This window comes from Gouania willdenowi, chromosome 10 (assembly GCF_900634775.1).
Source record: "Gouania willdenowi chromosome 10, fGouWil2.1, whole genome shotgun sequence".
In the NCBI taxonomy this organism is placed as follows: domain Eukaryota; kingdom Metazoa; phylum Chordata; class Actinopteri; order Blenniiformes; family Gobiesocidae; genus Gouania; species Gouania willdenowi.
The window spans coordinates 1802347-1830287 of NC_041053.1; the positions used below are offsets into that span (position 1 = coordinate 1802347).

Sequence of the window (27941 nt, forward strand, 5' to 3'; positions counted from 1 at the left end):
GAATGATTTTGTGACTTTTTAAGGAAGGACTATTAGTAAAAGCCTTCCCACATTGGTCACAGCTGAATGGCTTTGATCCAGAATGGATTCTTTGATGTACAGTGAGGTGTGATTTACTGGTAAAAGCCTTTCCACACTGGTCACAGCTGAATGGCTTTGATCCAGAATGGATTCTTTGATGTATAGTGAGGTGTGATTTCCTAGTAAAAGCCTTTCCACACTGGTCACATGTATGTTTAGCTTTAACTGTGGCTGAAGTTTTTCTCTTAGATTTGTTTCTTTGTTGTGGCTGAGCTTTGTTGTCCTGAGAACGTTGAGGTGTCACTTTGTTCTGGCTTCCAGAGTCCTGTAGAACAGTTAGAGATTAAACACAGAGAAGGAACCAAACAAACATTTGTTTCTAAATGTGTTCCTAGAAAGAACAGTGGCTGTTAAAGATGGATCAGACATAGCATTAGGCTTCAGTAGGAGATCAACTTCAACAGAACATCCACATGGACGTCAGGAACCAAAGTTTACCAGAAGAACATTGACCAAAGCATCACTGCCTCCACAGCTCAGTAGCAGGGATGGACATTAGCACTTGTCTCTGATCAAATGAAGGGATTTGAAGCTTATTTACATCTTATTAAATGATGAGGAGAAAATATGAGGAGAATCTCAGATTGGTTTGTTGAAAAGGATCAAACAGACAAGTTGTGCTTTAAATGGTAACCTGTCTAACTGATGACCTTCTGATTGTGTTGCAAGTTGCTACTTGTAACTGTAGCTGTTCCTTTGATGTCCAAATAAACACCACAGTAGGAAGTCTTTTCACAATAAGAGTCAGACTAGTGTTCTGTATGAGATAAGCTCAGTTAAAGGCAGTAACAGAGGCTAATGCTGCTAAAAAGTCAGATCAATGATGTCACACAGTGAGAACACGTTGATCTGGGGCCTTAGTTATAAACACTGCGTACTTATAAAATAAAGCATACGCCACATATAAGCAACGTTTGGGACTTATTAAAAAAATACCTGGCGAGATAAAGTGCGCACTAGAGCTGAACAATTAATTGCATTTGCGATATTATCGCAATATCATAAAACGCAATTTTTAAATCGCAAAGGTTGTAAAAAAAATTTCTTGTCCTGTTTTGTTAAGTTCAGAGAGTTTAAGACATGCTGTCCACATGAAACATGAAGTTAGATATGCTGAGAGGTAAAGTCACAGATTTTTTTGCTTTATTGTTGTAATCTGTGCTTTAAAATGTATATTTTATATTTATTTAAATAGATCTGAAATAGTTTATTATGAAACAGATTGATTGATTGACAGATTGATTGGCCCTTGAAAATATAATCGCATATTAAATCGCAATAAAAATCAGAATCAGATCATTTTCCAAAATCGTTCAGCCCTAGTGTGCACCTCCACATCAGCTCTGACTCTGCCGTACGCACAAAATCATGAGAAACAGGAAACTCCGCCCCCAACAGGAGGATGAAATTAAAGACAACTCTGTGAAATAGATACTGTATGTGTGAAATAATCCAACATTGCACATTTCACAACACATTTCATATATTAAGGATATATTTACAAAAAGAAAGGAAGAAAAAATTATACTGACGTCCCAGAGAGTGAGTGACATACACACCTACAAATACAGTTTTACATTATAATATTAATATTAATCAAAATCACATGATCATTGTGCAACACTGCTGATCAATTGGCTGCAACACCTGTAGCTGTTATTAAAAGGAGCGCACTTAATGCGTAAAGACGCACATTGGCTTATCAGGCACTGCTGGAGGACAAGGTGCACGTGAAACTCTGGAGGGAGAGGATCTACAGAGACCAGCGAGACCTATAGGCAGGACCCCCCATGAAGACGAGGTGCTGTGGTGGGAGGGAGGACGAGGTGCTGCGGTGCCCCCGGTCTCACTCACCCCAGCACCACCAACCAGTAAACACTGTGGGACTAGGCCTGGGCCGATAATCAATAAATCAATTAACCGGAAGGTAAATGAAAATGGACTCACTAAGTTTGCCAGCCTCGGTATATTGCCTTATGCATGGGTATTTGGTGACGCGCCTGTCGGCTGCAGAGGCTAGCGTTAGCAATGAATATTAAACAGCAGATAACTCAGTCAGTTCTAATAATTTCTCAGTGAACCAGCAGCGTAATTACTCTAAAATAGTATTTCACCTCCAGACAAGATTTAGATTAGATTTAGGTAAATTAAACCATTATAGTCTGGTAGATGTGGCAACTGTGGACCTACTACGTAGCTTGGGATTGCTACGTCGGCTACACCCTACGGCCTGTGGAGCAGCAGAGCCATATACCAGTGGTGTCTGCCAGTGGAGGAGACGTAAGCAGCAGCAAAGATGCTGAGCGGGGCTAGCAACCAAGCTAAGTCTAAGTATTTTAGAGCCTGACCTTTTATGGGCACCGTATGGGCGGAGCCTGACCTTTTATAGGCACCATATGGGTGGAGCCTAAACGTATTATAGGCATCGTATGGGCGGAGCCTGACCTTTTATAGCCACCGTAATATAGGCACCATATGGGCAGAGCCTGACCTTTTATAGGCACCATATGGGCGGAGCCTAAACGTATTATAGGCACCGTATGGGCGGAGCCTGACCTTTTATAGACACCTATGTGTGTAAAAGCTGACATTTCCTATCAGGGCTCATCATGTGACAGCTGACCTGTTGTTGTACTTCCTGTCTGTGTCATTGAGCAGTTGAAGGTCACATGTTCCACCAGAAGTCCAGCTGATGTTCAGCTTTAAAGGTGTCCTTCACTGGTTCAACACTGGTTTTGCTGAAAGACTTTAATTCACTAATTTCTCACCTTTTCTGAGGAGTCCATGTTTGCTGTCATGGCTGAGTGGTTCCACAATCCTCCTTCAGATGCCTCCATTCACCTACAACATCAGCATGGAATCATCTCCACCTGAAGGATGGAAGAGACAGAATGAACATGAAGGATCTAGAAATATTCATCCATCCTTTGCACTGTTATCACTTTGAAATGGACTAAAAGGATCAGTTTGTTCAGAGATCACATGATGTGGAGGAAAATGCTTGGATTTTGTGGCTGAAGAATTTAAATTCCCATGGATTTCTAAATGAAGGTCTTTAGTGGAAACAGTTTGACTTTGAGTTAAATAAATATTAACATAAAACTAACACTATTCATCCATCCTAACATGTAAAACACAATATGTTTTATTATATTTTACGTGTTCACAGACAAAGCTGGTCCCATTAGACTAATGTAAATATTATGATTATTACACCAGAATATGCCATTAGTAATGCTCTCAGTAATTAATGATTAAATCATCTGATCTACTTTAATTATAGGAAATAGTTATTTATCAACCATAACTTTATGTAACTCATTATCAGATATAAAATACAATACATTCAGCAGCAATAAAAACACTATTGTAATTATTTTTGCTTTTTTAAAAAAAAATTTTAGAAAATAGTTGCATTATGAATGGAAATAAATAAATTATATACAGTAACACTAATGCAGTGACCAATATGCACAAACATGTTCCATAAAATATCAGCCCATGACCTCGATGAGTCAGCAGATATTGTAGCTTTTTTTAATGTGTAAATACAGAGCTCCAGACTGAGACCAAATTGGTCAAATATGTGAGTATATTTCAGAGTCTCTCTCTCCTATGCTGCAGGTAAAGCATCGGTGAATGTGCCGACTATAAACACCAACGTGCTCCTTTGGAGTGTGTGTGATCCATGAACAGAGCCAGACATAACAAGCCGTTCACTGAGTACACGTTCACGTGCTGAGCTCAGCAATAGAGCATACACACTCATCAGAATCATCATGGAGGGACCAGAACTGATGGACTATGATACCAGGACAGATGTTCAGCTGTGGTTCTCCGAGAGCAGGGGTCTGCAACCTGTGGTTCTGGGGCCTAATGTGATCCTTTGACTCTTTTGCAATGGCTCCAATTACCTTTAAAAAAAACTATTGAAATAAATGTATTTTTTACAGAGATTATTAATGATTAATGACAAATAAAATGAAGATATAACAATTTATTAACCTAAAATAAATCAGGTTGTACAATGACTCAGCACATTCCTACAACATCTACAGACCATCAACTTTCCTCCACCTGTGACTAACCTTAAGTTTTAAATCCCTGGTAAGAAACTAAACCAACAAAAACACTATTTCTGGAAGAAAATACAGATTTTAATTGTGTGAGAACAGATTCATTTAACCACCAATGTACAGGTTAAATATGTATGTTTTATGTGTGGTAAGAAATGAGTAATTAGCATGTGTTGATCACTTGATCATGTGTTATTATATTCATGTTACTTTTTGTAGACTTTCATATACATTAACTATAAAAATCTACTTTATAAACATTGTGTTCATGTAAACTGAGATGTGTAAGAATTTGAAGATGAAGATACTGTTTTATTTACTTTAAACTATTTTTAAGTTTCTATTTACATGATCAATATTAATCAAATCAAATCAAACATTATTCTATATAATTCTAACTGTATATAATGTAATACACTGTATTGTCTTCATAGAGAAGGTATTTATGGCTCCAGGAGGACTTTAATCCAGGTGAGATGAGGTTCAATGGTTCCTTGTAGAGTAAAGGTTACAGACCCCTGACCAGGGGAAGAGGGTTAGGAGACCCCACTATCAGAGCTGGACCCTCTCAATTTAATTCATGGTGAAACAATGCAGATGATAAGTTGGTTATGTTACTGTTAACTTAATTCAAGTACAGCATTTCTGTAAAATAAAAAAAACAGAAGACATGTAACCTGTTGTTATGATTTAATGTCATTTAAAAAAAAATAATGTTACGTCTTCTTTTAAAATGATATAAAATAAATTACCTACTATTTCAGCCACTGATTGTTGCAGAAAAACTTAATATTGTCACTAAAACCTGAAAACATTTAGCAAATATATGAAGTAATTGTCAATCTTTACTTCATACAGTACGCCAGTTAAGTCAACTATTCATCAGCATGTGTGGCTATGCTGTGCCCCCCACCCCCGTTAAGAAAAAAGGTCAGTGTAGAGCCCTGACATGCAATACAAACTAAAGCCCACAATTGAGGAGTTAACCAAAAAAAATCTCATTAAAATTAAAACTGCAAACGGAACACAAAACAATGAAAAAAACGTTAACTATTAAATATATCGCTTTCGTCTAAATCTCTTTTAGTGAGTGATCTTATAACTGACCATCAATTAGGTCCGAGGTCCCCAGTCCTGGTCCTCAAGGGCCACAATCCAGCATGTTTTAGATGTTTCCAACACACCTGATTAAAATGACCAGGTTCGTTATCAGGCTTCTGCAGAGCTTGATGATGAGTTCATCATTTGAATCAGGTGTGTTGGAAGAGGGAAACATCTAAAACATGCTGGATAGTGGCCCATGAGGACCAGGATTGGCCACCCCTGAATTAGGTGTATTATGCTTCAGAGAGACTTAGCTCAAAAATACACATTCACAGTCAGCTAGCTACTAAGCAATGAAAAATGTAATATTTTTTCTATTTAAAGAGTGCACGGCGTATTAGCCAGAACATTGTTTTGTTTTGTTGTTTTCCTAAAAAAGATGTTTTGTTTTCTTTTGTTTTTTATCCTCAGTGTATTGTATGGTGTTACTTTATTCCTGACTATGGGGGACAAAAGTAACAAAGTGCAACATCTAGTCAACGTCAAATTCCAGATTACACAGAAGATAATTTAAATTAGGTTTATTTAAACTAAGCTGATCAGAACTTAATTAATAACCCTGATCAGATTCAGTAAATCATTGATCCCTGAGAGGAAATCAGGTGACATTAATGCTGTTCTCATACATCTTTATATGACATATAAATAATTAAAAAAGAGAAATCAAAATAATCCATGACACTACAATTTATATCTACCTTTTAATTGTGTGCATTTTATTAGACATTTTTGTTTAATTATGAATTTTTTTCTTTTATTATTATTTATTTTGTTTCATCACAAAAAAAACTGAATTTAAAAAATCAAAGTGGAAAAAACGGATTTTGAAAAAAATAAAAAGGATTTAATAAGGCCCTTTATACGCACTCACACAGATGCGACCAGATAAAAACTTTCACTCGCACACACTGAAAATATACTTGCATATGCGAGCGTGCACAGAGACACACAGAGACACACACACAGACACGGAACAAGCTTTATCAGGGCATTACTAATGCACGATTTATTACTAAAAGTTTTTTTTTTTTCGTCAACCAATGCGCATCGAACCGTGGAGAGAGATCTGTGCTGATCACGGATCAATGATGATCCATTGCACCACTACAGCTGATGTGTGTAAAGGCAAGGCAAATTTATTTGTATAGCGCATTTCATACACAAGGCAACTCAATGTGCTTTACATGATAAAACATTCAATTGTTTAAAATCAATAAGAACATTTAAAATCAGTAAAATTTTGGCATGTACAAAAAAAAAGTCTGTGAATGCAACCATGTCGGAAATAAACTGAATAAATAAATAAAAAAATAAATAAAAATCATTAGTAAAATCAATTCAAATCATCAACAAACACATGACATCATCAACATGACCATAAATCTCTCTCAATCATACACAGTAGAGAAAAAAGTTCCTTTAACTTTGATTTAAAAATGTTCACATGTGATGCTGACTTCAGCTCTGCTACAGTTTGTTCCACTTCTTTGCAGCATAACAACTAAACACAGCATCACCATGGTTACTGTGAGCTCTGGGCTCCACTATCTGACCTGTGTCCATAGATCTCAGAGACCTGCTGGGTTCATACCTGACTAACATCTCACTGATGTATTCTGGACCAAACCCATTCACACATTTATAACCAGCAGCAGAACTTTACAGTCTCCTCTGAGGCTGACTGGGAGCCAGTGTAATGTGTTCTGACCTCTTTGTTCTGGTTCAGACCTGAGCTGCAGCGTTCTGAACCAGCTGTAGATGTTTGATGAAGACCATTACAATAGTCCAGTCTGCTGGAGATAAAAGCATGGACCAGTTTCTCCTGATCTTTCTGAGTCATTAAACCTTTCACTCTGGAGATGTTCTTTAGGTGGTAGAAGATGTTTTTGTGATAGATTTGATCTGATGCTGAATGTCAGATCTGAGTCAATCAGAACACCAAGGTTTTTGACTTGGTCTTTATCTTCTAAAGATCCAGACTCAGATACTTGCTGACAGCAGTCCTCTTTTCCTTGTTACCAAAGACAATCACCTCCATCTTGTCATGGTTTAGTCGAATGTGCTGCATTATTTTTTCATTTAGTCCAACCCATGTTTACAATCTGTGCAACAAAATTGTATGATCTACAGAACTTTTTACACTTTGTTCCTCTGAATGATGTTTATCACTGTAGATAAACCATTAGAAAGTGATTTATTTCATCATACCTCCACTTTAATGCACTTTAGTTTTTTTTGGAATGCATATTTTGTTTTATTTGAAGGGATAATATAAATAAAAAACTTTGTTGTGTTGTTTTTGAAAAGCAAAGGCTACTGGAATATTTAAAAAATGTCATAATATTCAATAAACATTTACTTTGTAAAAAACACATCTAAAAAATTATTCTAGGGTATTCATGCACTATTAAAAAAATAGTGAAAATCTTAACAACCGCATTAAATATTTGGTATTATGCCAAGCGTTTATATTATATTTGGCTTCGGCCACAAATTTTCATTTTGGTGCATCCCTAGTTTTTATGTTGAAGAAATAAATGTTGTAAAAATACAAACCGTATTAAGTAAATAAATTGGTAAATATTTAGATTTTATTATTTACCATTTATTACCATAAAAACACACATTGTAGAGTCTTAAACATTGTAGGTTAATGATAACTATAGCTTCAAATACTGTCAATTATTACATACACTAGTGCATGTAATAGGCTGGTGTCCTGGTGCAGCCAGAACAACCTGGAGCTCAATGCTTTAAAGATAGTGGAGATGATAGCAGACTTCAGGAAGAACCCAGCCCCCCTCACCCCCCTCACCCTGGGAGACTGTACAGTGAGCTCTGTAGAGTACTTCTGCTTCCTGGGGACCATCATCACTCAGGACCTCAAGTGGGAGCTGAACATCAGCTCCCTTATCAAAAAAGCTCAGCAGAGGATGTACTTTCTGCGGCAGCTGAAGAAGTTCAGTCTGCCAACAAAGATGATGGTGAACTTCTACAGCTCCATCATCCAGTCCATCCTCTGCTCCTCCATCACCATCTGGTACCTGCAGCTACGGCCAAGGACAAGGCCAGACTGCAGCGTATCATCCACTCTGCAGAGAAGGTCATCGGCTGCAATCTGCCCTCCCTCCAGGACCTGTACGCCTCCAGGATTTTGAGGCGTGCAGGAAAGATTGTGGCCGACCCCTCCCACCCCGGTCATAAACTGTTTCAATCTCTCCCTTCTGGTAGGAGGTTTAGGTCCATCAGGACCAGAACCTCCAGACACAAAAACAGCTTCTTTCCCTCTGCCACCATCCACATGAACACACCCCAAGTCACCCACTGAACCCCCCCACCCGATCACCACCTCCACCAGCTTGATACCTGCTGCACTGTATATATATATTTATATTTATCCTATTTATCCTTTATTCTCTATCTATCCTTTATTTATCCCTCATCCTTTATATTTATCATTATTATTATTATTATTGTTGCTGGGTTGTTCTTTGTTGTGTTGTTTTTATTTCTTTTATTTCTTTTTGTTGCTTGTTTTGTGCACCAACCACCAAGTCAAATTCCTTGTACTGTCCTCAAAACTGTACATGGCAAATAAAACATTTCTGATTCTGATTCTGATTCTGATTTGTTTTTCTTTAATCATTATGGTCTGGAATGATGTCATCATAGGGCTGGAAAAAAATCCTTTTAATCAAATGTGTAAATAAAAACAATTTTTATTTTGCAAATTTGAGTTAAAGAATAATAAAATATATCATTAATCTACAATGTTTCAGACTCTACAATCCCTGGTATCGATGGTCTAGTCCACAACAACAAACAACTTTATCCACAGATCTTCTGTAGCTCTGATGAGATGTTGACAGGAAGGTGGAGAGCGGTGCACCTAATGAGCGCTCCCCGGAACATTTCCCCATAAAAATGCCTCACGGTGAAGGCGTTTCATGTTGATTCTGTATATTTCTGTTTTCATTGGTCGAATCCGTGATTCTGTACGTGATTCTGTTAAAGCTGATTTTATACACATACCATCACAAATACCACGTGACAACAAAGCCTTGCAACCCCTGCTGCCACCCCAATTTGTACACAGCACTATGTCGTCACTGACCAGTAATGCCCCACTGCCACTTCCTGAATGTGGAGCCAACTATGAAGGTAGATATGTTGTAAAATGTGAGAGCTTGTAGAATGTGATGTGAGCTTGTGTATAAAAAAACCCACACAAGTGAAATAAATTTAATAGAGGTGGGAGAAAAAATCGTTTCTTAGATGCATCGAGATTCGGAGGTGGACGATTCTGAATCGATTCTTTAATTTCCAGTAATCAAAAATCTATATTTTAGAGGCCGTTTAAAAGTCTGAACAAAAAGGCCAAGGATCTGTGGCGTGAAGCGCGTTTCCAGAGGAATACTTTAAAGAGAGCACCACAACAGGAAGCATGGATGTGAAGGAGTTAAGACCAGCCCCGTGCAGCTTAAAATCTGATTTTTCTTCAATGTCCATGGTGGAAATGAACTGGACAAGAGCAACGCTGCATGTAAGCTCTGTTACACTAAAATGAAGTACTTTGGGAACACAACACACATGAGAAGCCCTATAGCACGCTTTCACCCGGAGGAGGAGTCAAAGTCAGCTGCTGCTGTGGCTCACCAGAGAACAATCGAACAAGTCACAACAAAGCTTCCACCCTCTTCAGAAAAGGTAAAGTGGATTAACAAGTCCATTGCAACATTTATTGCTAAGGATTTACGTTCTTACTCGGTCGTGGAAAACCAGGGCTTTCGTTCGTTCGCATACTTTGGAGCCTCGATATACCATCTCTTCTCTACGGTACGTTACTGATACGACCATCCCGAAGCTTTACAACCAACCAAAACAGAAGTCATAGCATCGCTGCAGAAAGTGGGTAGGACATGTGATGCGTGGACATCTTATAACCACGCACTTTATCTCTAACGACTGGAAGCTAATGTCATACGTTATTTTTAGTTATGTTACAAGGAAGGCTGCTACTACCTTTGCTTCAAAAACTTGTACATTTTCAGTTCATACTTCTTCCATTAGTGTAATAAAGGTTAATGAATGGTAATGTATCTCTTTTTTTCTAACTACAAATGATATATATTTTTATACAGTGCGTGGACACAGTGAATACAACAGATATTTTGTGAATAAAAAATGCATCAAAATACATTAATAATCGATTTAGAATCGAATCAAAGCCCCTTGAATCGTAAGCGAATCGTGAGGTGTCTAAAGATTCCCACCCCTAAAATTTAATGTCACAAATTATGGAAAAAATTTAGAGACTGATATTTACACATAAAATTACAGCTGCAAACTTGTAATCCAACATTTATTCACATGTTTTTTTAATTACTTGCATAAATGATGGTTTACAACCACAACTCTCCAGTTATAACTTCTCCAATCTACTGATACACAAACACAAACTACTTTTCTCGTGTGAATCTGAGCTGCTTGAGTTTTGCAACACATTCTGCGAGACGTTGCAAAACTGATTCAGGCTCGTAGAAATGGCCACTCCCCTTCCCGCTCCCCCAGGTGTGTGATTGACCAATCAGAAGAGAGGATTTGGAGACAGAGGGCTGTGTCTTTTTGCACAGCAGCCAGTGATATAACTGAAACAGTCATTTTTCGTCACTGTAAAGGAAGGATGCTGAGTTTACCTCCACAGATTGTTTAAAAACGGTTAAGAGTCATTTATGAACAAAAATAGTCATGGAGAGTGATTCTTCAAGTTTATATTTAGGTTAAAGCTATGTGGAGTAGGAATGTTTTATTGTTTATGATTTATCATCAAAAATATTCTCACCGGTAAGAATATGTCTTCCCACAATATAAACAATAAATTCCCATGGCAGAAATAAGCGAGGGCCACAGACCATTTGTCCCTCAATTTAGGAAATATTAGGGATGTAACGATTAATCGTAAGGCAGTTAAAAATCGATTCACAGGTATCACGGTTGATATCGATTTTCTGACAATTGAATCGCAGTACTTTTTTATCCACAAGTGTAGGCGGTGGGCGGAGTCTGCTAATACTTTCTTTCTGGCTGCCTTCTACTCTTAAATATGTTAATAAATGATTCATTCCACCTTTAGCACCGAAAGAATATCTGTAATATTACTTGAATATCTGTAAAAGTCACGCTTTTCTATTAGCTCTGTCTGCTAGCATAGCTTCTCTTCTTCACTGCAAGATATCTGCATGCCAACCGACCACTGGGTTACCAGCGCCCTCTGCTGGTCCAAACAAATATGACGTAAATCAGTGCAATGACGGTTTTTTTTTTTTTTTAAAGTCCAATTGGTAAGGCACAAAATACATTTTCAGTTGCACTTTTAAAAGAAAAAGAACTATTATGCAGTTCTGCATTGTTTATTATAGAACAAGAATTTAAATTAATAGGCTTCATTTTCATTTGTATTACTCCTTTATTTATTTAATTCAAGATTTATTTTTAGTTAAATTGCATTGTTTTGAATAGTTTATCAAGGAATTCTTTTGACAATGAAAAATAAAAGGAAAATAATACAGTATTTTCTAGTTTTTTTCCCAAAAAAAAATTTGTCTACAGACCCATTTTGTAAATGAAAAAATCGTGAGAGAATCGTATCGTGAAACCAGTATCGTGAATCGAATCGTATCGGGAGTTGAGTGAATCGTTACATCCCTAGGAAAGAATGGCCATAAAACCTTGTTCCACAGAATAAAACTGCTCCTGTTTGTTGTCAACTTATTATTCTCTGGAGCAGAACTCTGTTTACAGGAGCTACGCAGCAAAGCCTCCACGGCCGCGGTGTGCACCACTCCTCCGGCCCCCAGCTCTCACACACACAGACGCGTGATCGTCACGGCTACCTGAAACTGCCGTGCTGTGATACATCATGAACCACTACTTGGTTAAAACCAGATAAACATCAACAAAGTGAACCAATCCTAGTTCCTCCATCAGATCCACCCTAAGTTCTACAAACACAGGGACAGAGATGAACCTGTAGCAACGATTATGAACTGGAAACTCAACTAAAGATAACTATGCTAAGCTAACCTACCGACACATAGACTGGGCTAAAAGCTAATGCTAACCACTCCATATACTGTAAGTAGGGCCCTATAAAATCTGTTTAATTTTTTTCAAAAATTCCTTTTTATTTTTTTCAAAATCCGTTTTATCCACTTTAATTTATAAATTCCGTTTTTTTAGAAATATTTTTCATTTTTTAAAGAAAATATTAGTTTTTAACTCCTGTGAGGAAACAAAATAAATAATAATAAATAAAAAAAACTCACAATTAAACAAAAACGTATGTCAAAAATAAAATACACACAATTATAAGGTAGATATAAGTTATAGTGTCATGTATTATTCTGACTTCCCCTTTTTAATTATTTATATTTCATATAAAGATGAACAGCATTAATGTCACCTGATTTACTCTCAGGGATCAATGGTTTACTGAATCTGATCAGGTTTATTGATTAAGTTCTGATCAGATTAACGTTGACATAAATGTTATCATAATATTAATGTCACTATTAATTTGTCCCTATTTGTGAAACGTAATATTTTTTAATATTTCACGTGTTCACAGACAAAGCTGGTCCCATTAGACTAATGTAACTATTGAGATTATTACAAATAAATATACTGAATGATTACATCATCAGCTTGATCTGGTTTAATTATAGGAAATCAGAGTTATTTATCAATCATAACTTTATGTAACTCGAGATAAATGAAACAAGATTCAGCAGCAGTAAAAACACTGATGAGTTATTTGTGCTTTTTTTTAGAAAATAATTTCATTTTAAGTGAGGAAATAAATGAATTACATAGAATACACTAATAGAGTGATCCACATGCACTAGGGATGTAACGATTAATCGTAAGGCAGTTAAAAATTGATTCATAGGTATCACGGTTGATATCGATTTTCTGAAAATTGAATCGCAGTACTTTTTTTAACCAGCAGAGGGCAAGTGTACAAGTGTAGGCGGCAGGTGGAGTCTGCTAATACTTTCTTTCTGGCCGCCTTCTACTCTTAAATATGTTAATAAATGATTCTTTACCCCTTTAGCACCGAAAGAATATCTGTAATATTACTTGAATATCTGTAAAAGTCACGTTTTTCTATTAGCTCTGTCTGCTAGCATAGCTTCTCTTCTTCACTGCAAGAATTTCTGCATGCCAACCGACCACTGCGTTACCAGCGCCCTCTGCTGGTCCAAACAAATATGATGTAAATCAGTGTAATCATGTTTTTTTTTTTTAAAGTCCAATTGTTAAGGCACAAAATACATTTTCAGTTGCACTTTTAAAAAGAAAAAGAACTATTATGCAGTTTTGCATTTTTTTATTATAGAACCAGAATTTACATTAATAGGCTTCATTTTCATTTCTATTATTCCTTTATTTATTTTATTCAAGATTTATTTTTAGTTAAATTGCATTGTTTTGAATAGTTTATCAAGGGATTCTTTTGACAATGAAATATAAAAGGAAAATAATACAGTATTTTTCCCAAAAGAAAGTTTGTCTACAGTCCCATTTTGTAAAATAAATCGTGAGAGAATCGTATCGGGAGTTGAGTGAATTGTTACATCCCTAACATGCACTGATATATTCCATAAAATATCATCTCATGAGCTCGATGAGTCAGCAGATATTGTATTTGTGTTTGTAAGGAACCTGTTTACACTTTAAGTTGGGAATTGTTTTATTTATTGATAGTTTTTTTATTTATCGTGATGTTTATCATCATCGTGAAAAATACCAGAAATGATTGTGATAATTTTTTTAGTCCATAACGCCCATCCCTATTTGAAAGGCTACAAAAAGTAACTTGAATTTGATAACACGTGACATGTGATCAACACATGATAATTACTAATTTCTTGCCACACAAAGCATTTCAATAGTTTTTTTTAAAGCCATTGCATAAGAGTCAAAGGGCCACATAAGGCTCCAGAACCACAGGTTGCAGACCTCTGCTCTGGGAGAACCACAGCTGAACATCTGTCCTGGTATCATAGTCCATCAGTTCTGGTCCCTCCATGCTGGTTCTGATGAGCGTGTACGCTCTATCGCTGAGCGCGCTCAGTGAACGACTCATTATGTCTGGCTCTGTTCATAGCGGACCACGTGCTCTCCAAAGGAGCACATTGGTGTTTATACTCTACACATTCACCGTTGCATTAGGGATGTAAATATGTGGGTGTCTCACGATTCCATTCAAAAATTGATACAATGCGGGCGCTGACAGGCGAGGTAAGTTACGCGAGGTAAGCCACGCGAGATGTTCTGAGAGTCACGTGACAATCTGTGAAAATTCAACATGGCGGCTCGCCGCCGAGACTAGTTTACCGATCCTGCTTACATGCACATATTAACGATTTTTACTGTTAAATCAACACCACCGACGAGAGCCGACCACGCGCCCCCCAACCAGCCAGAGTGGAGGACCTCGAGGATTTCATCGATAGATATTACGCTGAGTACGTGATGGAGACCGGACAGAAAGCCAGTACATCAGGTAAGTTGGCCAAGCGCCGAAAAAACGATTCGGCTACCGATACGTCAGACCTCGAGGTAGAATCCCACACGGAACTCCTACAAACCATAATTAAGAGGCTGGATGTGCTCGACTTACTGCACCGAGACGTTCAGGAAATGAAAGTCAGCCTGGAATTTGCCTATCAACAAATCCAGGACTTACAAAAAGACAACCATGATATCCATTCGGCTTTATCCGCGGTGAGCTCCGAGGTAAAAGAGCTGAAGAACGAAAACAAGTTTCTTAAAGAGTCAGTCCTGGATATCCAATCTCGCAGTATGAGAGACAACGTAATATTCTCAGGTATTCCAGAAACCCCCAACGATGACCCAGATGCTCTGCTGAAAGACTTCATGTCGTCTGCGCTTAAAATCCCGGCAGAAACCGTGAAAAACATCACATTTCACCGTGTCCATCGCCTCGGACCACGTAGAGGTAACCAGCCACGTCCCATCATTGCCAAATTTGAGCACTTTCAACAGAAAATCCAGGTAAAAAGTAAAGGTCGGGAACTTAAAGGTACGCAATTCGGCATGAACGATCAATTCCCTCGGGAAATAAACGAACGTCGAAAAACCCTGTATCCTATCTTTAAGGAAAACCGACAGAAAGGCAAAAATTCCAAACTGGTCGTAGACAAGCTTTACATAGATGGCCAACTGTTTAGGGACTTAAACATCACCCCCTGGCTCTACTGAGAAAGACAAATCCAAAAATAATAATGAAATAATAATAAATAAATAAATAAAAAATGTAAAAAAAAGAAAAAAAAAAATAGGTGATATGTGAGTTAACATTCAAAGGATAATTCTCCACTTAAGGTGAAGTTAGGGTAGCATTATTTTAAAGTTAAAATAAATATATGTGCTGTACGTGTGTGTATGTATATGTTTGTGTGTGTGTGTATATATATCTATAAATATAATTAAAAAAAAAAAAAGTATGTGTATGTATATATGTCTGTGTGTGTGTGTATGTATGTATATGTATGTAATATATATAAAAATAGAGGAAAAAAATAAAAAATAAAATAATGATAATTCCAAAAAAAAAAAAATAATAACAATTAAAATAAATAAATACATAAAAATAATAACACCAAAATAAAAAAAAAAATAAAAATAAAAAATAAAATGAAAAAAAACACGGATAGGTGTATATATGGACACGTGTGTGTATGTATGTATGTTTGTATGTATGCTACATATTAGCTTAGATTTTGGTAAACACTTTTCGGCACGTACTCTCTCACAGGACACTCTTTACCGTCATGTCAACTCTTTCTTCTCCCACCCCTCACTCTTTTTTTTTCTTTCACATTCACTCAACACCCACAACACCCCCCACCTCCTATAATTACCCCTTGCTCCTTTTACTCTTTTGATACCTGTTGTTGTTGTTGTTATTGTTGTTGTTGTATGTTTGTGCTTTTCACTAACCTTTTTGATCCAGTCATTTACCACGTGGTGTTATCGCATGATAAGTGTGTCTCCTCTTCTTTTTTTCTTGCATCCAAGCCTTTTATAACACAGTTGTGCACAAATGCTCACAGATTCTCAGATATGCTTACACCTGTATGGACTAACATTCACCTCATTCTATGTATCAGTTTACAGTAACTTCTTGGAATGTGCGTGGCATTCGCTCGCAGGCTAAAAAGATTAAGATATTTGACTATGTATCAAGATTAAATGCAGACATTGTTTTCTTTCAAGAAACTCACTTACTTAAATCAGAAGAAAAATCCCTGACAGATTCAAATTTTAATAAGATATATAACTCATGTTTCAATTCCAGACAAAGAGGAGTCTCGGTTCTTCTCAACAAAAGGTTACCCGTTAACATAATCAGCTCCGTCATAGACCCAGAGGGTAGATATATTATTATCAAAGTAGTAATCTATAATAAATGTTTCACAATTCTAAATCTCTATGCCCCCAATAATGATGACCCTGATTTCTTCCATAGAATTTTCTCAGAGCTTTCAGACCTTTCTGCTGACTCATCTTTAATCATCGGAGGTGACTTCAATCTGGCGCTCAACACATCATTGGACAGATCTAGTAAGTGCTCAAATACAAAACCATCTCGATCTGCTAAAGTATTAATGGATTACATGGAAGATCGTGGAATAGGAGATGTATGGAGACTGAATAACCCAACTAAAAAAGAATATACCTTCTTCTCCCCCGTGCATAAATCCTTCTCCAGAATTTATTTTTTTCTTTCAAATAATTCCATCGTACATAAGATGTCCTCTAAAATACATCCTATAATTATTAGCGATCATGCCCCAATATCCCTCACCCTGCAGTGTGACTCTATTCAGAAAGTATCCTCTCTATGGCGCTTTAACACCTCATTACTTAATGACAGTGAATTTGGAAAAATAATAAGAAAAGAATGGGAGGACTTTCTATTGACAAACGACTCCCCGGAAATATCACCGTCCTTACTCTGGGAAACTGGCAAGGCTGTCATTAGAGGGAAGATTATATCATACTCTTCATTTAAGAAAAAACAGGAACAGATAGCAGAAAAAACACTTGAAGAAAAAATTAAGAAACTTACGGAAGAATACGCAGCTAACCCTTCTGAACTTTTATGGGAAAAACTTCAAAATACAAAACTTAATCTGGATATCATCTTATCTAAAAAAAAAACGACTTCATTTTGCAACAATTACGATACCAAAACTTTGACTACAATAATAAATCAGGCAAATACTTAGCAAATCAGCTTAAACACAATAAAGAAAATTCCTTTATAGCAGCAATTTCTGATAACGCAGGTCAAACTTTAAACTTACCTCAGGACATTAATAACATTTTTCGTGATTATTATCAAAACTTATACTCATCAAATTTAAACCCTGACACTGAAGATATTAAAACCTTTCTCAATAAACTAAACCTACCACAGCTCACTATAGATCAGAAAACCACCTTAGACTCACCATTAACCTTACAAGAATTACAAAATGCTTTAGACAGCATGTCAACAGGCAAAGCACCAGGTCCAGATGGGTTCCCTGCTGAATTCCTAAAACATTTCTGGTCAATGCTGGCTCCACTATTTTTCAGAGTAGTAACAGAGATCAAAAATAAAGGTTATGTAGGAGGTCACATGAATACAGCAAACATTAAATTGTTACTTAAACCAGACAAAAACCCCATGTTACCCTCAAGTTACCGTCCCATCTCACTTATTAACACAGACTTAAAAATTATTTCCAAAGCACTCACATCCAGGTTAGAGAAAGTCGTACAGTCAATTATATACCAAGACCAGACAGGATTTATTAAAAATAGACACTCCACAGACAATGTGAGAAGACTGTTTAATGTGATCAACATGGCACAGAACTCTAAAAAGAAAACAATAATCTTGTCACTCGATGCAGAAAAAGCATTTGATAGAGTCAACTGGTCGTTCCTCCTAACTGTCCTTGGCAAATTTGGCTTCGGAGAATCATTCATACAATGGATCTCCACCCTATACTCTAAACCTAAGGCCTCAGTAACCACAAACAAAATAACATCCCAAAGCTTCACACTGCAGAGGGGAACCAGACAAGGCTGCCCACTCTCACCTTTGCTTTTTGCAATATTCGTTGAACCTCTCGCAGCAGCTGTTCATCAGAACTCTGTTATTAAAGGAATCCACTCATCCATCTCAGAACACAAAATTAATCTTTACGCAGATGACATCTTACTCTATTTGGAAGAACCACAATCCTCTTTGGAGGAAGTATTTAATCTAATAAACAGCTTCTCTAAATTATCAGACTATTCCATTAACTGGACAAAATCATCAATCCTCCCTTTGACAAAAAACTCATGGAATCCTGCAAACCAAAATCCACAACACCCCTCCACCACAAATACAATTAAATATCTAGGCTTAAATATATCACCAAACTTAAATGAATTAATTAAACTAAATCATGATCCGATGTTGGACAAAGTCACAGAAGATCTGCGGAGATGGAACAATCTCCCCATCTCACTACTTGGCAGGATAGCCTCAGTTAAAATGAAAATCTTACCAAAAATAAACTACCTGTTCTCAACGATACCACTGAAACCACCAAAACAACGGTTTCAAAGATTAGATTCTGCAACTACAAAATTCTATACTAGAAATAAAAAAAACCTAAAATAAGCCTTTCAACCCTTCAAAAAAACAAAGACGAGGGTGGTTTAGAAGCCCCTAATTTCATGCATTATTACTTAGCAAACCAAATACTATATTTAACAGAATGGCTAAAACCAAAAGAATACTACAACACCTGGCTAGAAATAGAACAGTTAGACTGCAAACACATTAAACTCTCTGATCTCCCTTTTATCACTGCGACCCTCAAACATCACAACTGCTTTAAAAACCCACTAATTGCCTCCACACTGACTGCATGGTGGAAAGCCCTGGACATTACAAATGTTCAATTAAAAACTAGCATGCTGTCTCCAATCTGGCACAACCCCGACTTTAAAAATAAAAAAACACCACTCTATCTGAAGACATGGGAAGAGAGTGGAATCACTCATCTCCAAGACCTTTTTGAAAATGACAAGATCAGGTCATATAACAATCTAACCAAAGCATTCGATATAAATAAAAGTAACTTTCTACAGTACTTACAAGTAACAGAGACAATAAAGAAAACTACTCCACTAGACTTAACTACTTTACAACCTCCAGAACTGGCCATATATATGAAAAAAATCTCAACAAAATCAAAAAAACTCTCAAAAATATACAGAGCTCTCTCGAACACTAACTGTAATTACTTACCAATCGCGAAGTGGGAGGCCGAACTCTCAATCACCCCGAGCACTGATTTCTGGGCAGAAATTTATTGTAATACTTTTAAGATGACAAAAAACACAAACCTTCAGCTAATTCAATACAAGGTCCTCCACAGATCCCACATTACCCAACAGAAAATGCATAAAATGGGCTTCTCAGCAACAGACATCTGCTCTCAGTGCACCCAGAATACAGCAGATTCCTATCTACATACCTTATGGCTTTGCTCCCCAGTGCAACACTTTTGGATTCTAATCACTGAAAAACTGTCCTCCATTTTGGACTGCAGGATTCCTTTATCTCCAAATCTTTGTTTGATTGGAGACCTGACAATGCTTCAACCTCCAGCAAACCAATCACAATCAATCCTTGCGGCACTAGCCATAGCAAAAAAACAATATTACTAAATTGGAAAGACAAAAAATCCTTAAACATAAACCAATGGCAAAATCTCCACACAGAATTTATTTCCATGGAAAAGATGTCTGCTCTCAGAAAACAAAAAAAAATAACGTGCTTTGAGGAGCGTTGGACTCCTTTTTTAATTGCATTAAATCTAAATTTTTAAAAGCCTGATGATCTAGCCTGCAAGCGACTGCCAGCACCACTCTTTACTAACGCACTAGCCCAGCTGTAGGCCTGGGCCGCCTTGGGCCTCTGGGGTGGTCTTGGCCAGGATGGCTGGGGTAGGTTGCCAGGGTGCCTTGTTGCCTCAGCACGGGTGTGCATTCCTTCTGGGTGTTCACGAGGTCCCGGGGCTGTTTGATTTGGCGCTGTTGCCCCTTGCATGCGCATCTGGTTGGTCTCTGGGGCTGGGGCCCTGCGTGCTCCCCTGCCGCTCCTTCCCCTTGCTCCCTGTCCCCCTGTCTCGTCCTCCCCCCTCCTCCTCCTTTGCTCTTGCGCCCGCCATCCTGTTGGGTTGGGTTTGGGGGGCTCTCGTTGGCCTGGGGCACTGGTGGGGGGGCTATGGCTCCCGCCTGGGGGCCGGGCGGTGCTGTGCCGGGTTGGTTGGCTGGGGGGTGGTCTCGTTGGGGGGCCTGGGGGTGGTGGGGTCCTTGGCTCCGGTCCAGGGGGATCCGGGGTGGGAGTGGCTTTGGGGGTGGCTGCTGCCCGGGGGTCGGCGATTGCCTCCTGGGTCGCTGGGTGGCGGGGTGTGGCTGTGGGTTGCTCCGTCGGCCCTTGCGGGTCCTCGGCTTGGCTCCCTGGGGCGCACCTCTGCCATGGATGTCGCTTGCGCGACGAGCCAGACGGGGCACCCTCCGGGGCTTTTTGTATGACCGCAATGGCCGGGGTGTGGCCGTTACGGCTAGAGGGGTGGGGTGGGGGGTGCTATGGGGCCTCCCCGGGGGTCGTATTGGGTGGGTGTGCGGGGGCGCAGCGCGTGGTTCTTGGCCTGGTGGATCCGTGTCGGGATTGGCTGGTCTGCTGGCTGGGTGCACCGGGCGCCGTGGGTGCGATTCCGGGGCGGGGGTGCCCCGGGGGTGGATCCTTGGTCTACGTGTCCGGGGGAGTGCTCTCCTGCCATCTGCCCGGGGACCGGCCGCAGCTCGTGGCGGCGCTGCGCAGCTTTGGGCGGGGCGGGGCTGGTGGCCTCGGGCCCGCTGTCGTCCGGGGGTGTCTCGTGCCGGTGCGTGGGTCGTCGGGGATCGCCTCCGTGGGGGGGGGGGGGGCTCTATTGGCGCCGTTGGTGTGGGGGGGCGGTTCCGGGCTGGGGGTGCTTCGGTACTCTGGCTTGCCGGTCCGTGGCTGGCGGGATGGCCCTGCTTGGCGGTGGATGGCGTCCTCTCTCGTCGGGGGGGCCGGGGCTGCCTCCCGGTGGAGAGTGTTGTATCGTGGCGCCGGGTGGGCACGGGCCTCCCCCCTGCTCGGCCGCTTCCCTTGGCGGCGGGGTGGCGTTGCTCCGGGCCGGCGGGCGGCGGGGGTCGCCCCCTGGGGCACCGGGGGATGGGGCTGGTGCCTGGCTGTGCCCGGGGGTGGGGGGTGTCGCCGTGCTCCGCGGGGCCGGCGCGGTCTGGGGGGTGCCGTGGGGGGGGGGGGCTCCGGCTGTGCTGCTCCGGGGCCTGCAGTGCCACTTGCCCGTCTGCGCCATCTACCCTCTCGCGTGGCCCGCCATGCGGACGGGCCCGGCTCACACCGGACAGGCCTCCTACATGTTCACTTCACCCCACTCCCAGCTGGTCTGGCTCACTCACAAAATGCACCACACACCCATACCCAACCCTTGGGGGGCTGGATGGTGGGGCTGGGAGTGGAGGGGGCCGCCACCTGTGTTACCATGTAGTGGCGTGGGGGCGGCACTCCCACCTCTAGTTGCCCTACTAATCCCTCCAATTTTAATCACATCTCAACATGACACCCCCCGGAGGGTGTATCATCATTTACACCCTCCAGCCTATTACACCACATACACATAAATCCACAGAGGCTGGATGGGGAGCACCGCTCCCCTCCATCCCCCTTCTTTTAATTACACCCCATACATTCACCAAACACACACATTCACACAGGGGATCGGGAAGTGCCTCTCCATTGGGGAATGGAGAGGCACCATAACAGGGTGGTGGGTTGGTACACATATTTGGGCCTCTCCGGTGGGGGCCTGGCCCCTCTGTTGGTGGCTGGGCCACTGCATAGAGTAAAAGTACATCAGGATGGTGCGGTCGGGCGTGGCGGTGGGTCTCGGGGGGGCTTTGCCGGGGTCTCTCCTTGCGGGGTCTTTCCGGGCGGTGTCGGCCTGGTGGGGCGCGGGGGTGCCTCTCCCCCTTGGGTGTGGCTTGGTGCTTGTTTCGTCTCCTGGTGGCCTTGGGGGCGGGCCCGGCGGTGTGCGGGCCCGGGGCGGCCTGCCTCGCCGGTTTGGGGGGTGGGTGTGCTGGGGGGGTGCTGGTGTCCTCACCGGGGTTGGGGCAGGGTTGTTTGGCGCCTCGGGATGATGCTGTTTACTGGGGGGGCGGCGCTAGCTGTTCCGGTGGTTGAGGCTGCATTCGGCCGCCTGGTGGGTATGTCCTGCCATCTGCGGACTGGTGGGTGGGTCCGGGGCATCTTTGGCTGGGGGCTGCTGTCCCGCGCTGGATGTGTGCCGTTGGGGTGCCTCCGTCCCCGCGGTGGGGGTCGCCGGTTGCTCGCGGGCCGGTGGGGGGCGCTGCCCCGTGGCTTGCGCTGTCCGGGGGCAGCGGGCCCTGGGCTGCTGGCCTTGTGCCGTCTGGGGCTGTGCGGTCCTGCTGGGCTGTGGCCGGGTCCTGGGCCGGGGTGGGGGGCGCGTCCCCTGGGGGCTTGGCCCGGGGGCTTGCCCTTGGGGGGTCCTGGTCCCGGGGGGTGCTCCTGGGGCCCGGGGTGCTTGGCTGGCTGGCCGGGCCGGTCCTGGCGGGGGTCTTCCGGGGCGGGTGGCGCGTGCCGCGCCCTTGCACACCTTCTGGTGCGGCCCCTGCTTGGGCAATCCCCCGTGAGGCAGGGTGTCAGGGCCAGAATAGGGGGCCACATCCCGGCGGGGCGGTCTGGCTTGGCCTCTGGAGGGGGCCCTGGCTTTAAAGAACTGAAGCTCGTGGCGCAGGCGGCATCAGCAAAGGGCGATCTGGGGCGCCCGGGGGGGCTAGGTTGGGGCGCCTGGGGACCGGTGGGGGGACTCCCAGCGGCCCCCTGGTGCCTTATGCGGCTTGGGGTGTGGTCGTCCGCCCTGGGCGGGCTGCTCCTGGTGCTGCGTCCATTCCGGGTCCTCCTGGCCTGGGGTCGGGTCCCTGCTGGCTCTGGGCTCGCCGGCGGGTGCCCGCCGGCTGCCCGTTCGGCGTGGCTCTGGTCGTCTGCTGGGCGTGGGCTTCGGCTCCTCCGCTGGGGTCTCGGGCAGGGAGTTCTCTGGGCCCTCCCCTCGGGGGGCTGGGCGCGGGGGTGTGGGTGGTGGTGGGGGGGTGGGGGGCTGGGGGTTGGATCGGTGGCGTGGTGCGCTGGGTCCTTGGCTCCTTGGGGCCTTCTCCGGTGTGTATGGGGGGGCAATGGCTGCCTCTCGGCTTGGGATCTTGGGGGCGTTCGGGGGGCTGCTTGGCCGTGGGGTGGTCGCCGGGGGCCCCTAGATTTCCCGCTCTTTCTGCTGGCCTGACTGCTTCTTCGGGCCCGGGGGCGGCTCATGGGTTTTGCAGTAGCGGTTCTTGGAATTACATTTGTCATGGACACACTGGCCTCGGGCTGTGGGATAACACTCATACTGGGCTCAACCATAGACACGTTGTTCCCAAATACCTGTTTTATGGAATTTCCACTCACTTCCTCCTCTGTTCACAGCCACCACCATTATTCCTAAGCCGCACACTGGTCACCAGACTGGCTTGACAACACAACAATAAGCACAATATACACAACCACAATTTCACATCGCATCACTTGAAACTTATTGACTATTCCCCACCCATTCGTTTTCCTATCTTGTATCCCTCCTCCCTGTTAACTTCCCCCCCCCCCCCCGCCCCCCTCACCCTGGTTTAACACTGCCCTCTCTTTTTTACATCCTCCCTTTAATAAAGTATTTACCCTTCCCTAGGGAGGGCTGGTGATGGTCACAATTATGCAATGAAATAAATTAATTTCTTTAATTGCAATAATAAAATATGCATTGCTGTTAAAAGATTGCACTTCTTGTAGTGTTAACCTTCAACAGCATGTGCAGACAAGGTAAAAAAAAAAAAAAAAAAAAAAAAAATTGATACAATGCATAGTGTGTTAAGACACATGACATCAAAACAATACAGTTTGTATAAGATCATTTTAAATAAACTGATTCCAATGATGTAATCACATACAGTATATATACATATACGATATGATATAAAAGTACCTAAAACTAGCAAAATATTAAGTACAATATTAAAAAAAAATATTTTATTGCCATTTCTGAATTTAAAGTTAATAATTCTGTTGTGATTCTCCAAATACACTCAATCGCTTAATACATTTGACATAATTGTAGGTGCGTTTCCTAATTAATACAACATGTACTAGCACAGACATAGCCAACTGGCAGCTCGGGGGCCAAATGCGGCCCCCGGTCTAATGTAATGCGGCCCCTAAAGTAGGTGTACAAAATGACACAAAACAAGAGCAAGATAACATAAAAAAATTGTAGCGAAAAACAGAAAATGCTCCAAAAACTAGGGATGCACCAAAATGAACATTTGAGGCCGAATCCGAATAAAATAAAAAACGCTTGGCCGAATACCGAATGCGGTTAAGTGCATAAATAGCCTAGAATACATTTTTAGACTTTTTTTTTTTTTTTTAAAGTAAATGTTAATTGAATATTCTGACTTTTTTTTTTTTTAAATATTCCAGTAGCCATTGCTTTTCATAAAAAGCACAACAAAGTTTTTCATTTATATTAGGCCTTCAAATAAAACAAAACATGCATTCCAAAAAAAGCTAAAGTGCATTAAAGGGGAGGTATGATGAAAAAAATCACTTTATAATGGTTTAGCTACAGTGATAAACATCACTTTAGCCTGATTCAGAGGCCGACGGAGAGCGGTAAGTGGAGAGGAGAGAGTCTGGCTGTGGTTGTGTATGGAATGGAGGAGCTGCTGCTCTGGATCTGCAGCAACATTTTTCAGACTCAAAATTAGTGATTGACCGATTCATCAGCCGATTTTTGCATGTTTTACGCATTGGCTGATGCGCGCTGCCGCGTTCGCCAATCTACTGTATTAACAGAGCAGCTGCTCGTGTTGCTGGAGCAGAGGCTGCAGAGAGCAGAGCCCCTCCCCCCACTAGCAGAGCGTGAAGCAAGCTCTTCAATCCCAGGCAGTGTTTAAACTTTCAAAGCATCTTTTAACTGTTTAACTTAGCATTGTTCTGTGGGTCCACGTGTCGTGTTGCAGCTGTAGTTAACGAGCAGCTGCTGGAGGTTTGGTGTGTGTGTGTGTGTTTCTTTCTCTCTCTGCTTCTCCTTCAGCGCTGAGAAGTTTTTAACTTTTAGAAGCAGTTTACTACTTGTTTGAATATGTATTCTTGTTAATGTAATTTAGAAAAGGAACTAGAACAGTTTGTTGCTTAATGCACATCTGACATCACGTTACTTTCCTCTGTTAATTTATGTTCTGAGGTTATGTTGGAATGGACTATTATTCATGGTTTCTTTTTGTGTTTAATACTATAATTATATATATTTATACTCAATAATCCTGTTAATAAAATATATCTTCAGTAGGGATGTAACGATTCACTCAACTCCCGATACGATTCGATTCACGATACTGAGTTCACGATACAATTCTCTCACGATTTATTTTACAAAGTGGGACTGTAGACAAATGATGACTGAAAAATATTCTTTTATTTTTTTTGAGAAAAAAACCTAGAAAATACTGTACTATTTTTCTTTTATTTTTCATTGTCAAATGAATCCCTTGATAAACTATTCAAAACAATGCAATTTAACTAAAAATAAATCTTGAATGAAATAAATAAAGGAATAATACAAATGAAGAAGAAGCTTAATAATTTAAATTCTGGTTCTATAATAAACAATGCAAAACTGCATAACAGTTCTTTTTCTTTTTAAAAGTGCAGCTGAAAATGTATTTTGTGTCTGAATAATTAGACTTTAAAAAAAAAAAAAAAGTCATTGCCCCTATTTAAGTCAGATATTTGTTTGGACCAGCAGAGGGCGCTGGTAACCTAGTGGTTGGCTTGCAGATATTATGTGCAGTGAAGAAGAAATGCTATGCTAGCAGACAGAGCTAATAGAAAAACGTGACTTTTACAGATATTCACGTAGTATTACAGATATTCTTTCTGTGCTAAAGGGGTAATGAATCATTTATGAACATAAGAAAGTAGTAGCAGATTCCGCCCTCCACCTCAGCATTTAGACAAGAGAAGGATGATATATATATATATATCCCTCTGCTGTTTAAAAAAAGTACTGTGATTCAATTTTCAGAAAATCAATATCAACCGTGATACCTATGAATCGATTTTTAACTGCCTTACGATTAATCGTTACATCCCTAATCTTCAGTCAGACCAACTTTTGTCAAAGCTATTTTCAGGATAAGGACACACAGTTCTTTCATAATATTTCATTAAATGTCTCACACTATTTTTACTTGTTCTTGTTCTACATCACCTGTTTTTATTATTTGTTAAATATGTTTTACTTGGTGCCGTTCTACCTCATCTTTATTAAATTCAATAAATGTTCCTTTTTTTTAAAATGAGAGTTGTAGAATTTGTTGTCATGATTGTGTAATTTTTATGATGTAAATTGAGGGAGCCGTATCTGTCATCAGCTAAGGCTGATGGAAAAAAAAAATCAATATCAGCCCTAAAAAAAACCCTTATCGGTTGATCCCACTCTACTATTTGGCCTTGTTTTTAACTCACTAAACCAAAGGCCAAATGTTGCTTTTTTTTGCAATATTCGGCCGAATATTCGGTGCATCTATACAACAGTTTTCATTATGCCCCTTAAAATATGTTTTTATACTTAGTTATAACAGTGTGGCATCATTAACATGTTAAAATAATATTAATAACATGCCAGTGACACTTTTTCCCATCTGGTTACAGTTTAAATCCATATTATTATTATTATTAATAAAGTATTACACCGTAGTAATTTAATAGATACTTTTTTATCACATTTCAAAGTCTATTATTTGTTAAATGTTACAGAATGGTGTTTATACTGTTTATTTAATGCCTTAGAAATAAAATGGTCAAATCATATTTCAGTAGTTTTTATGGAGTTAATAAACATGTAATGATTGTGTGAGATATGAATATAATATCACGTCATATCAATCACAGGCTTGTGAATCGAATAAAAATCGTATCGTGACAGACTTTGTGATATCAGCAAACATCGTATCGTCATCCAAACATATCGACATCGTATCGTGATGTAGCTGGTGATGTACTGCTCTACTAGCTAGCGGGCTAAAGGCTAACCACGTGGCGGTAGTTTCTAGCTCATATTTAATAGTGAATAATGTGATGATCTGCTCCAGCTGCGTATGATAAACTACAGGAACTTTAGCAATGACTGTATCTTCATCATCACAGAGTCTAAACAATAACAGGATGAACACAGACAGGACGCTAACGTTAGCATGAGAGAAAAGTGCTCTGAAAGCTCCACATCAGCCTCAATGCGCTCTAAAACCGGTGTGAAACCATCAGAGGCTTTCAGTAAAACCATGAAAGGAGTGTTTTTACCTTCAGTCCTGACGGAAGGTGAACTTTGACCGTTAAACCAGGCTCAGACTCAGAATGAAGCTCCGTGTTCTTCTTCTTCTCCA

General features: G+C 40.9%; 1 long non-coding RNA gene across 1 annotated transcript; it reads right to left on the reverse strand.

The window, feature by feature from the left end:
• Positions 1 to 297: 297 nt before the first annotated feature.
• Positions 298 to 27941, reverse strand: LOC114471147 (uncharacterized). The gene is made up of 3 exons (XR_003674947.1): positions 27859 to 27941; positions 2850 to 2951; positions 298 to 346 (listed from the first exon to the last, which is right to left on the reverse strand). It is a non-coding gene; the product is annotated as an uncharacterized LOC114471147 (long non-coding RNA).